Source organism: Amia ocellicauda, chromosome 6 (assembly GCF_036373705.1).
Source record: "Amia ocellicauda isolate fAmiCal2 chromosome 6, fAmiCal2.hap1, whole genome shotgun sequence".
Lineage (NCBI taxonomy): Eukaryota > Metazoa > Chordata > Actinopteri > Amiiformes > Amiidae > Amia > Amia ocellicauda.
Window position 1 is genome coordinate 44,852,706 of NC_089855.1, and position 13,181 is coordinate 44,865,886.

General features: G+C 42.8%; 1 non-coding gene across 1 annotated transcript; it reads left to right on the forward strand.

The window, feature by feature from the left end:
* Positions 1-9,681: 9,681 nt before the first annotated feature.
* LOC136752134 (U5 spliceosomal RNA) lies at positions 9,682-9,796 on the forward strand. Its single transcript, XR_010817297.1, has one exon. It is a non-coding gene; the product is annotated as a U5 spliceosomal RNA (small nuclear RNA).
* The last annotated feature ends 3,385 nt before the right edge of the window (positions 9,797-13,181 follow it).

The window sequence follows — 13,181 nt, forward strand, 5'->3', positions numbered from 1 at the left end:
AATGCCTAACCAACTAGAAAACTCAAAAATGTTGAAATTAGTCAGAAGGGACCAATTTTAAGCATTTCTATCAAGATTTAAGTAAGAGTAGTGAGAAGATGCTAAACATTTTTTTGAAAAGACTAATTAATGTCTTGAATTCCCTGACATAATTCTTCAAAAAGCCTCTCAGATTATAAAGTAGCTTATTATACATGTAAAGTGTCCTATTTTAAGGTATTATATCCAAGTAAGATTTCACATGATAAACTCTCAAAATAAGCTAAATAAACCTACTCACCTGGTTCTTGATAAGTCAATTAGTCTTGAAATACAAATGTTAAAATTGATAATCTGATTACAAGAGAATCACACTTTGCTCAGATCTGTATTTTTTGCAGTGTAGTATTATATTATTGTGTTTTTTAATTATTAAATGCCTTATCTTTATATCTTATATCTGATCTGTATGAAAAAAGATAATCAGCCAGATACATTTTGTGCTTGTGGCATGTTTTTGCCCCCCCCCGTCAGTCCATCAACAGTAGATTATTTATAAATGCAGAATAACTGATTTTATTGGACGCTGAGTGCAAGAAAATACGTCAAGTTTTGTTACTGATCTTACATGATTTCAGAACACCACTCTCTCAGAAATAAATTATTTTAAATAATTGTGTAAGAGCCGGACACAAACAATGGAGAGCGAGAGAGTCTGGAGTTCTGGCAGTGTCCGGGCTTTATTAGAATTCACACTGGCAAAAAAAAAAAGGGGGAAAAAGGCAAAGCTAGCACACAACAAAAATGTCCACACAAACGGGTTGCTCCTGGCAGTCAAAAGGGTACGGTTGTCAGTTCTCTCTCAGTGGTTAGCTGCTGCTGTTGGGAAGGAGAGGGATTAAATAAGTGAAGCACAGCTGCTTCTCTGAACAGTAATGTGCACAGCCTAGCGGGGGGCAGTGCCTTAAACAAATGAAGGGGCACTTCGGTCCCGGGGGTGGGGTGCTGATGAAGTTGGATCGGGGCACTTATGAAAAAAACGACAGCGGAATGAAAAGGGGCAGCAGCTCGATATGGCACTGTATCTGATTATAACTTAAAACCATCCATGCACTGCAGCGTCTTCACTCCCATGAGGTCCTGGCCCAAATTAGGCAAAAATTTATGTAATGAAAAAGTACTCTTGTATTACAAAAGTTTACATTTTATTGAATAACAACGCCTTTCGACCCTACTGTGTCTTTATCGGGGCTATAAATACCTAATAAATTAGAGTGCGACTACAAAATCATTTTTTCATTATATATAATAAATCTAAAATGTGATGATGTTACGCACACCATCTTAAAAAACTTTTGCTTTATAAAAGTGTAAACATCACCATGGCCATGATTTCGGGACCTGTATTATTTAAATCATAAAGTGAATAATAAAGCTAATATGTAAAATAAAAATCAAATGTAATTATTATTTATTAAATGTCAAATGTAATTATTATGTATTCATACTGTATCTTTTTTGGACAGCTGTCATTAAAGTAGAGCTGCTGTGATGTTCACCCACGCATTGTCTTTTGAATGGATTTGTTTGTCTTTTAATGTTCAATGATGCAGTAATGGATATTGCTGTATCTCATGAATTATCTTCTTGTCGTCCATGCTGTATGTTATGGGGCGCATGCGAATACTGTGCGTGTTTCCACGTGGGTTTAGCACTTTAGAAGGATGCAATTCTTACTAATTTTATGCCTCTGAAATGTTATACCGAGTGTCTCTCAGTGCAGAGTATCCAGTCTGACCGCGGGTTTGGGTCCATCTTTGAACAGGAAAAGAAAGCGCTTAATTGCAGAGAGAGGGGGCGTATCCGGCTCACTGATTGGCTCACTACAGCCTGCTCAATATGCTACAGTGTGATTGGTCACAAGTATCTGGCAAACCTGAAACATGTTAATTTCATGTACATGTATGTAATTCCTCTCTCCAATTATAATAACAGTAGCAAGGTGTCTGTGGGAAATGTAGTGGAGTAAAAAACATTATTTTGTTCATACATGTAGTGTAGTAAAAGTAAAAGTAGCCACAAATAAAAAATACTTAAGTAAAGTACAAATACTCGAAAAACGTACTTAAGTACAAGAACAAAGTATTTGTACTTCATTACTTTACAACCCTGTTCATGTGTAAATATTTTTTTGTTTTGATAAGTTGGAAAGTGAGAGACGAAGCAAGCAAAGATATTTAATTCAAAAATATGGTTTTCTATGTTGCCATAAACAGCATAATTTATGGCAACTAAATACTTGCTTCACACTTTTTTTTAAACAACGACTTTTCCATCATATGGAAGTTCAGAAATATGTGTGATGACGACATCAGTGATTCTTGTAAGAAACTATCAAAAAAAATATGTGAATGATCTAACAGATGCGCTCGAAAGGCCAAGTTCACCGCATTAAGAGGATCTACAGTGTAACTTTCGACAAGAACCTTATCCCCGAGTTGTTAAATGCAATATATAGAATGGAGACCTGTGTGCTATACTGCGCATTTTCCTCACCATACCTGTGACTGTGACTTTGGGCGAGCACACCTTCAGTAAACTAAAACTCTTAAAAAACAAATTGTGCTCTACCATGAGCCAAGAAAGGCTGAACAGTTAGGCCATGCTCTTGATTGAAAATCAACTTGCCAGAATACTGGACTTTAAGGACATCATTAGGAATTTTGCCAAAATTAAAGTTAATTTTTTGGAATTTGGTCTTGGACAATAGAACACTCTGCAGCAAGACTACAAAAAAGTGCAGCCAGCCAGCTACAGATTTGTGAGTTTTGCTTTCTTCATGCATATATTTGTTTAATGTTATGGTTGGAGCTTATACAACATGTGTGGTAAATTGTTAGTGGGATTTTAAATCTGGGAGGGGCACCCACAACATTTTCATCCCAGGCCCTGTGATTGTTGGCGACAGGCCTGGTTGACACTACCCATTTTTCAAAGCTGTTGGGGAGACCCAGTTAACATCACTTCTGATTTATCACAGTTCAATTTGAAAAGGTAGTTTTGCATCCAAATTTTAACACCATGTAGTCAAAGTATGGAAAGATCTAAATCTGAATTGGGTGTAGTCTGCAGATAAATGTGTGTTATCATCAGGATAAAAATGAAAGTTTATGTCACGAGCGGGGCATGACGACCTTAATTCACTAGTTATATTATTATTACTGATTATTGTTTCTTACTATTTTTTTGCTTAGACATGTGCACTTATTTATTCTCATCACTTGTTTGTCTTTATTAATGCAATGCTTGCTTTTTCTTTCCTTTGGTGTTATAATTACTGATGGTTCTTTTGATTATTTTATTTATTTGTGATTGGATTCATGTGTATTTGCTGCCTCCCTCCGGTATTCTGCTGTGGAGCTGCACCTGTAAAGCAACAAGAAACCATTTGAAACAGACATCAATAACCATACGGGCCTAAACATTATCAGAAGGTTATTATTGCATCTTCCTCACCTGCAGCTCTGTTGGAGCCCCGCTGGTCCAACGAGGGAGCTGATTCAGAACTGTGAAAGACACAATTAAATAGACTATAATGGAAGTATATTAGAAGCCTGATCACTGTGCTATCCTTATCTGCAGCCTTACTGGAGGCGCTGGTCCGGGTTGCCTGGAAATGAACCACAAGATTAGGAGGCTTTCAGGAGAAACCCTCTTCTGACACTACGTGCTGTGGTTAGTTGTGCTGTGCTCCACCTGAAATACAAGTTGTTGCAGCTATTGTTGGGTCTGTGTGTAAGAACAGAAAAGTCTAAATGAGTTTTAAAACATTTGATGTTTTACTTAGTTAATTCTTTATGTTTTTTTTGTTATATTTGTATATTGTATTTTAGCATTTTATACACCAGGTACTTTTATTATTGCTGTTGTATTATTAAATCTTACCTGTCCATGTGCTGGTGTCTTGGGGTCACATTGAGCCTGCCCGGGGAGAGAGGGTGTGACGAGGTCCTCTCTTATATTAATAAGAGGTGGTGTCGCTTAGCTTGTCACCCTGAGTATCCACTAGGAAGTGACACGTTGTCCATGGCAGTGAAGTATTTTACCTAAAGGCAAAAGTTACATTCTAAAAAGAGGCCCCAATACAGATCCCTGTGGAACACCAGCTGAGACCAACATTGTTTTGGATCTGACTCTATTAAAAGCCACAAAAGGTTAGAGGAACTCAGTCCCAGTCTAAAGATGCAGAAACTGCAGTGATGTAGGGAAATGGCTGGGATGGTGACTACAGCCAATTACACACACATTTTAATCCCTGGTGTTGTCTTAGGTCAAAGTCTTCACTGTGTTTTTGCATTTAACACAAAGTTTTAGGTTATGCATCACAACAGAAAACTGCAACTGCAACTGCAACAAGGGCTTTTGCACAGCCCTCCTTTAAAAAAAACTTCTGATAGTTCAGCACTCCTGTAATTTTGCACTATATATATATATATATATATATATATATATATATATATATATATATATATATATATATATATATACCCTTCGGGTCCCAGTGAATCAGGCACCCCAGTGAGCACTTCCAGTAACAGATGTGGCTTTCCAGCAGGAGACAGGCCAGGGAAGTAAAGGCACTGACATCAAGTCTGTTCGTTTATCTTCGTTTATTGAACGTTTCACACAGCCTTTTATACATCTACAAGCTATATTTCAAAGGAGGTTCGGGGCTGTCCCGAACCTGGATGATATTTTCTTGGCATATGTCCCGGGGCAGTTCAGAGACACAGGAAGCAATAGTTAATAAGGTATTCTTTCTAATTGGGGAAACAATATTTCATCCAGACATGGAAGCGCTGGTACCAAGGACACAGCACACACTATACTGATAAGAACGTGTTATATAGTTTTGGTTCGTTAACTAAACAATGTCCACAGCAGTAGAAATTCTCTCTATCTACCACAGAGATAAGTCTGAGCAGAGAAATCCTAATAAGAACAAAGAAACCCTTATAAGAGCAAGTTTTAAATAGTATCTTACTGGAAAGCAATTTTACCCCAACAGTGTGGAGGAATGTTACACTTAAAATTGAATAAATTACTGTTTTGTCTTTGTATTGCAGGTTCAGCTTTATCATTGTTTTATTTGCATATTCTTTTGATTGCATGTATAAGTTATTTAAACATTTAATGTTTGTTTAAAAGGTTTATTTTTTTATTTTTTTTATTTTTGTGTTGCTATTGGGGAGAAAAAATCCAAAGCATTTGTTTTTTTGTTTTCACTTGAGTTTGCCCTGTACCTGTGATAAGGATTGTAAAGGAAATATATTTTAAAATTGACATAACTTTGTTGTTAAGATTGTTACATCTGCTGCTTTTTCAAACTTGAGTGCAAAATTCTTATTTGGGCGCAATATATTTTGGTTTTAAATTAAGGAAACCTCTAAGTCTGGTTTGATTCTCTGTTGGATTTGCTGCTCCCATACATTTGGAGTGCAACAAATCTGCTGTACATAGATGGCAACCATGCTATACAGATACAGAAACCATAATTATCAGTATACAGAGCATTTCCCTGCCTCTTGAAATCTGAATATCTGTGTTTTGCCGAGGATCTGGAAACAGATTGGCAATGTACAGGACTTTTATTTCAGACAGAGCAATAGGCTTGATGTGTAATGGTGCTAAGATAAGGTTGACAGCAATTTTCCCACATGCAAAATTCGGCTTCACAGCAAGAGGTTTTCACATCGTATCTGACACTATCGAACTGCTGCATGGACAGTGGCAGCACATTGATAAGGCTGAATTGTGTCCCTTGTGCCCTGACATTCTATAATACAAAAAGAATGAACATCTGCAATAATTTAAAAAATACAATTTGCATGTCTTTACACTCAGACCCATTTTCGCCTGGTTGGAACTTCTTAGACATGCAAGTTTTTAATAAGGACTTTATAAGGAGTACAGATATGTGACATCTATCAAATGAAAATAGACAGAAAATCTGTACTATAATATTCTGTACAGACTGTACAGCGCAGTCGTCTGTCCAAGAGACTGGACTCTTGTGTTCTGTGCACATTACAATAGAACAACAATCCATGAACAAGCCCCTGTGTCTACAGATTGCTTAGTGAGGGGCAGTGATGTTTAAAGACTAATATGGATGCTGCAGAGATTGTGACTCTTTCAGTGGCGCTGCAGTGTTCATACTGTCCAGCACCGTTTTGGATCAATGTCAAATCTCTGTGGAAGTCATTGTTTATGTCTCTCTGTCCCATAAGGAGCCCTAACATGACAAGAATGAGAGACGAATCTGGTGAGATTTGAAAAGTGTTTATTCAGGTCTAGTTCTGGTTGTGTTCACTCACTCTCTCTGGCATTACTCCCTCCTCAGCCCCTGCAGTCCGCCTGTTCCTCTCCGTGCGACGTGGCAAAAGTGACAGCCATAAGGCTGGTGAGCGCTATCCTGGGCATCTACAGGATGGAGGAAATCTTCCAGGTGAGTCAGATTGAGCTTTTGTCAGTAAGTGGCGCAGTGCGGCTCGTGTTCACACACTGATGCTGGGACACCAAACTGTTGGCATTGATCTCCGGGTGGCTGTTCTTTCCTGTAGGATTCAGGGATGGTCCTGGCCCCCAGTCTGTTGGCCTCGCTCATCCCGAGATGCTGGGACCCCGTGCCAGTGGACGCTCAACAGGCTGTGATGAGCATCAAGATGACTCTGGACATGTGGCTGAATGCTGAAGGTAACAGTTGCTATGAAGTGAGCAGCTCAGTGTGTGTGTCTGTGTGTGCGTGCCTGACAGCGTACAAAGCCTTGTCTGTTGGCTAAACCTTTTTTTTCTTCTTTAAAGATGGTTAAATTGATGAGGATGAGATGGACTACATAATGGAGTGGATTCACGACGAGTCCTCAGGCTCGGACTCCTGCGTTGCTCTTGTCCAGGTGAGGTTTACGTCCAGCCCTGCCATCTCCACAGCGGGACCACGGTCTTCCTTCCACAGAGCCCGGAGTCATGCGCTGAGGGGCGTCTGTGTCGTACTCGTATTGTTGCCCAACCCCAAGCGATATTGAGTCCTTTAGGTCTGCCGTGTCGATAGCCGAGGGCTGAGTGTGTCTCTCTGTTTCAGATCGTCAGCGAGTGTCTCTGTCCTCGTCAGAAGCAGACTCTGGTTCAGGGTCTGCTTATTGGACTGCAGGACCCCCAGCCCAGCTCTGCCCTGAGCTGCTGTGCTATCCTGTGCCAGCTCTTGAGCTCTCACCTCGATGAGCTCACCGCAGTGGTGAGTTAGAGCATCTGTTGCAGCTTTGAGCGTCTATATTGCAAGTGTTTGGGCTTCTGGACAGGAGACTCAGCTCCGGCCTCCCTGTTAGAGAAGAAGAGATCTGTACGATTCATTATGTAAACCTGTCAATACCCAGTGCTAGATGTCAGTCAGTTACCCAGAAAAAAGCATGTGTGAAGTATTTAGTGCCTTTGTGTGTGTCTCCAGCTCCCTCAGGTGCTGCACGCGTTTCTGGAGCTGTACAGTGCGGAGGAGGGTGTGCGGCAGTTCGCAAAGGAGGGTTTCCTCCAGCTGGTGAGCATTTAAAACATCATCCTAACCGTCCTGTGAAGAGCAGGGATGCGATTCTCTAAGGGAGCAGACATGTTAGGAGTCCCACAGCTTGTCAATTGTTTTAAAAATGCTGTCCGATATCCACACGTGTGTCCACACAACGTCCACATGCTGTTTGGATCACGAGCTCGTTTCGGCCTGTCTGCGCTATTGAGAGTGAGAGGCGGTCAGTCGCAGTGCGGGTCGGCGCACACTGAGTGTCTGCTTGTGTTTTCAAGCACCATTCGGTACCAGCAGTGGTGCCGGGAGCTGTGGGGGGCCATCGGGGGCAGCAGTCTGGGCCCCTGGACATTCATGGCGCTGGTGGAGAAGCTCCAGTCGACGACCACAAGTCAGGCCTCGTGGTACGTGTCCAGAAAGCCGCTCATGACGAGGACACACACAGCGCTGGGTGACTGGGTGTGTGGCGTTCCCGCCTCAGTGCTGTGTTGACATCGATGCTGTTAATGCACTCTTTCACCGTGCTTTTACATTGTCCTGCTGCAGTGACGGGGGAAGAGCTGCCTGGAGGCGATGACGCACAGGTAGGAGACGGGGTTGAGGCAGCAGGGGATAGTGGCGACCGAGACACCTGGGGTGGAGATGGTGTTGAGGCGGTGCACGGGGCGGTGGTTAGTGACGAGGAACAACCTCAGCAGCCAGCAGATGGGCGGACAGACACACAGGGTGTATCCAAGGAGGAGGCAGGGCCAGGCTCAGCAGTACAAGCCAAGGCCCCAGGTGGAGAGAGTGTGGGGGGCCGTGGAGATGGAAGTGTAACTGGATAATTCTGAGGTGGAATTTAAAACCCAGAGGAAAAAATGCACTAAGAAGGTGCTGGGAGGGGTAGCTGAAAAAAAGTGGAGCATGGACAGTGTTGGGGTAAATAGTGGCAGTAAAAGAACTGGTGGGCACAGTAGTAAAACTGGGGTAGCGAGCGGCTTTGTGGGGAAAGGTCTGGCTACACGCTGGAGCATCGCGGCAGCCACCGGGGACGCCTCGGGCTCGGAGAGTGACAGTGAGGGCGGCTTCACGGATTCCTCTCTCACCTCCCCGTCCTCAGTGAGCCAGAGCTACAGTGAAGGATACAGTTTTCCTAGTATCAGGAGGTTTTTAGAGAAAATGAAGGGAAAGAGGTCTGTTGTAGTGGAGGAGTTTTTCCCAGATCGTGCACGCCTGCTGGCCTCTATTAAGCATCTCATGGCGAAGGGCTCTGGCGCTGACAGCTTCACCGATCTGGAGAGATGGAGACTGAAAGCGCTGAGTAGTAAATTAAGGTGCAGTCTCCTCCGCGGAACCGACAATGAATAAAATGTTTTTTCTCTTTACTCTTCTTTGTTTCTCTGTGTTTTCTTTTGTCTTTCCTGTGCTTTTCTATTTTTTTATGGGTGAATTTACAACTGGGAGTTTAAACATTAATGGATGTAGAGCCGTGTTGAAAAAAGCTGCCATGTTTGAGCTGGTTCAGCAAAAACATGTCAATGTAATGTTTTTACAAGAAACGCACAGTGATGATGCGAACAGCATCGACTGGAATAAGGAATGTTGGGGCGATGTGGTTTTAAGTCAGACTAGAGTTTAACTATTACAGGCTGATGAATGATTTGGAGAGTTTTGAACAGGTCTGGTGTATTAATCATGCCCTTTGTGAATTGTATGAAGGGGAGTTGGTTTTTACCATGTAATTAATGTATAGGGTTTACTATTTGATGGTTGTTTTGTTGTGTGTATTGGGTTGCTTTCTTTAATTCCGCCATTGATCTGTACACTTTTAATGTTTGTTGGGGGGAGACAAACAAAGGGGAGAACTATTTTTTTATTTAGTTTTTTTTTTGTATGAGGGTTTCTTTTGTATGAATTATTGCTTGTTGAAAACCGACAATAAAGTCTGATAAAAGTCTCTCTCTCAATTCAGTGCATTTGTATTGTCAAAGCAATTGGACATGTATACATACATACATATATATGGAAAATAAACAATATAATTTCATCACAATCATCACAATAAGATGTAATAAAGTACAGAAAAACAAAATGTAATAAAATGTGATCTTTAATACACACAAATATGTATGGCTGGTCGGAAGTGTCTTGGACTCGGGTTCCTCTTCATTACTTATAACGCTTTTGCCTATTGCTAAAGCTTTCCGTGGAGGGGAACGTGGATGAGTTTGTACCATTCTTGGGAGGCTCTGCCTTGTTGGGGCGGAGCTGTGATCCAGGTGAACAGCAGATCGGGCATAGGTGGGCATGTGGGCGGAGGAGGAGGAAGGCCGGTCAAGCAAATAAGCTTGCTTAGGTACGCAGCAGCAGCAAGCAGCATCCCCATCCAGCCAGCCAGGCAGTCTGGCTGGCAGTGACTGAGTGGTTGACAGACGGCAAGCAACGGAATGTACGTGCTCTATGATGTCATGCAGTGAGGGAAAAAAGTATTTGATCCCCTGCTGATTTTGTACGTTTGCCCACTGACAAAGAAATAATCAGTCTATAATTTTAATGGTAGGTGTATTTTAACAGTGAGAGACAGAATAACAGCAAAAAAATCCAGAAAAACGCATTTCAAAAAAGTTATAAATTGATTTATAAATTGACTGTAGCAGTCAGCTCACAGAGAGGTTCGTGATGTCATCGCTGAGCTGGCTGGCTCTGTGTGTCTTGCTGGCTGTGTGTGTGTCTGTCTGTCTGTCTCTCTGTGTAGTGGGAGTTTAGTGGATGATTTCCTTTTTGTGGTCAGGAAGTGGGGTGAGTGGTGGGCTGTCATGGCCAGGGCCGGTGGTGGTTCTAAAATGGTTGCTTTGGAAAATCTGATGCGTCGGCCCGCCATTAAAATTATGACTTTTGAACGGGTTACCGTGGAGGAGTGTGTTCTTGCGGTGGGGAAGGTAGTGGTCTGCGAGAATGTAAAATCAGCCTCCCGTATGAGTAAAGCCGTAGTGGTGTTTCTGGCCAGGGAAGATCTGGTGCAAATGGTTTTACAACAGGGGATTGTTGTCAACCAGTCACTCATTCAGGTAGTTCCGTTGGCAAATCCGGCGACTCTTTTAACCATTTCTAATGTCCCGCCTTTCATTCCCAGTCTGCTGATTGAACGAGAGCTGCAGCGGTACGGGAAACTCATGTCGGGTGTGAAGCATATCCCGCTGGGGTGTAAAGCCCCAGAGCTCTGGCACGTCGTGTCTTTTCGGAGACAGGTGTACATGATCCTGGAGAACCCCAGGGGAGAGTTCGAGGTTGTGTTTACTTTGTGCCATGACACCGACAATTATATGGTTTTTGCCACCACAGACACGATGAAGTGTTTTAAATGTGGTGGAGAGGGGCACATCCGGAGCACTTGCCCGGTACGGGAGGTTGGGGCAGGAGATGCACGACAGCGTGAGAATCGGGTGGATGAAGTTGGTGCCGAGGAACTTGTTGCAGGAACCAGTGCGGCGGGGGAAGCCACGGGCCTGCAGCGGGCTCAGGCAGTGCAGGTAGAGGAGGGTGTCGGTGAGCCGGCGGCTGAAGCCGCGGGGCTGCAGCAGATTCAGCACCGTACAGTGGCGGAGGACATCAGTGAACCAGCTGGTGAAGCCGGTGAGGAAGGTGGCGGAGGTGGGGTGGAGATCCGGGGAGCAGTGAGGGTGAGTGAGGTTTTGGGTGTTGATGAGGTGGTTGTGGAGGAAGAAGCTGACAAGGATGGAGGGGGGGATGGTGAAGAGGAGGTTTTTAAAAGACAGGCGAAAAATGTTGATGTACCTGCAAAAAAAACAAATGCGCGTTTTGTTGATGATGGTGTGTCAGCTGGTGAGGTCAGTTGGGGTGATGAGTGTAGGAGTCCTTGTGGCGAGAGTGGCGGGGCTGCCGGGGTGCGGGATAGTTCAGAGAGAGACAGGGACGATGAAAACTGTATTACTGACTCGTCTCAGATGTCGGAAGTGGCAGATCCCCAGGAAGGGGGGTATAGTGCTCAGAGTCTTATTGTTTTTTGCAACAACATAAAGCGAAAAGGGGGGTGAATGTGGAGTCCTTTTTTTCCGGATTTAAAACAGTTTGTTAACTCGGCACAAGCTCTGTTGCGGGGCTCCGCGGAGCTTGAGAATCCGGAAAGGTTTAGATTGAGAAAAATAGTCACAAAGACCCGAGCGTCTCTCAGGAATAATTCCTAATAGGTAGTTTGGACAATAAGTTCTTAATTTTTTGTTCAATTGTTTTCTGTTAGTATTCGTTTTTTTCCTCTTTTTTGTATTATGCAGGAGTTTAACTTGGGGAGTTTGAATATCAATGGTGGCAGATCTGTGCAGAAAAGACTGGCAGTGCTTGATTGTGTAAAATGGCTATTTGGGTGGCTATTTTATTTGACCAGGCTTTTCCAGTTGGTAATATAACAGTCCTTGATATTATACCTGGGCGTTTGTTGAGGGTGAATATGATTTTTGGGGAGAAGATTTTTTGTTTTGTTAATGTCTATGCCCCAAAAAGGGGGGAGGAAAGATGTGAGTTCCTGCAGAGATTAAATATCATTTTAGCTGATGCCAAGCCTGATGAAGTTTGGGTGATAGCAGGGGATTTTAATTGCATGATTGATGCAAAGATGGATAGGAACCACATTGAGCCACATGTTCCATCTGCTAAGGAGTTGCTTTCAGTTATTGCTGACAATAATTTAGTAGATGTGTGGAGAGCTTCTAACCTGGATCATAGACAATACACTTGGGTAAAGAGTAGTCGTAGTATTATTTCTCTGGCTTGAATGGTGTGGAAGAAAAACAATCTTCAATGAGGTTGGAACGTTAGTTGCAATGCATTTAATACACGCAGCGTGGAGAGGAACAGTGAATCAAGAAGATCCCAAAGTCGCTCTGCCTTAAAAGTCAGAGGTTTTTATACACAAAAACACAAAGATCTGTTTACAATCACAGAGTCATTACTATATTATCTTAGAGAGTTAGCTAAACAGAATATATATCATTATAAGACAGAGTTCATAGGTCAACACATGGATTAGGGAGCAGGCACTGCAATCATACTGTTTGACATTGTCTCCAAGATTCTCATCGTAAATAACGAACAGAAATCAAGCTACCTTCTGGCCTGTCCTTCTGGCTTGACCTTATCTTTCTTAAGTATACAGTTTATTGGTTTTGATTTTGGTTCCTGCTTATAAAACACACAGCCCATATTGGCATTTTAATAACAACCTGTTGGACAATGCACATTTTATAGAGGTTTTTAAAGTTTTCTGGCAGCGCTGGGGACATCAAAAGGGGGATTTCTTATCTGTGAAACAGTGGTGGCATATTGGGAATGTACAGTAGGAGTGTTGCAATAAGTGTGAAAGCAGCTCTGGCAAAATCGGAAGAGGACATTGAATCTCTGCAGAGACCCATAGAGCTGGGTGCCGACGGCAGGCTCCTTATGGACTTGAATAAGAAGCGGCAGAGTCTGTCTGAGATTTTGTACACTAGGGTGCAGGGTGCGCTGGTGAGATCCCGTTTTCAGGGGTTGGCGGAGGCAGATGCGCTGACACGATATTTTTTTGGACTTCCTAAAGGCAGAGTGTGTTTTTTCTGCCAGTAGCAGAAGGTGGGCCGGGCCTTTTAGACCTGACCAG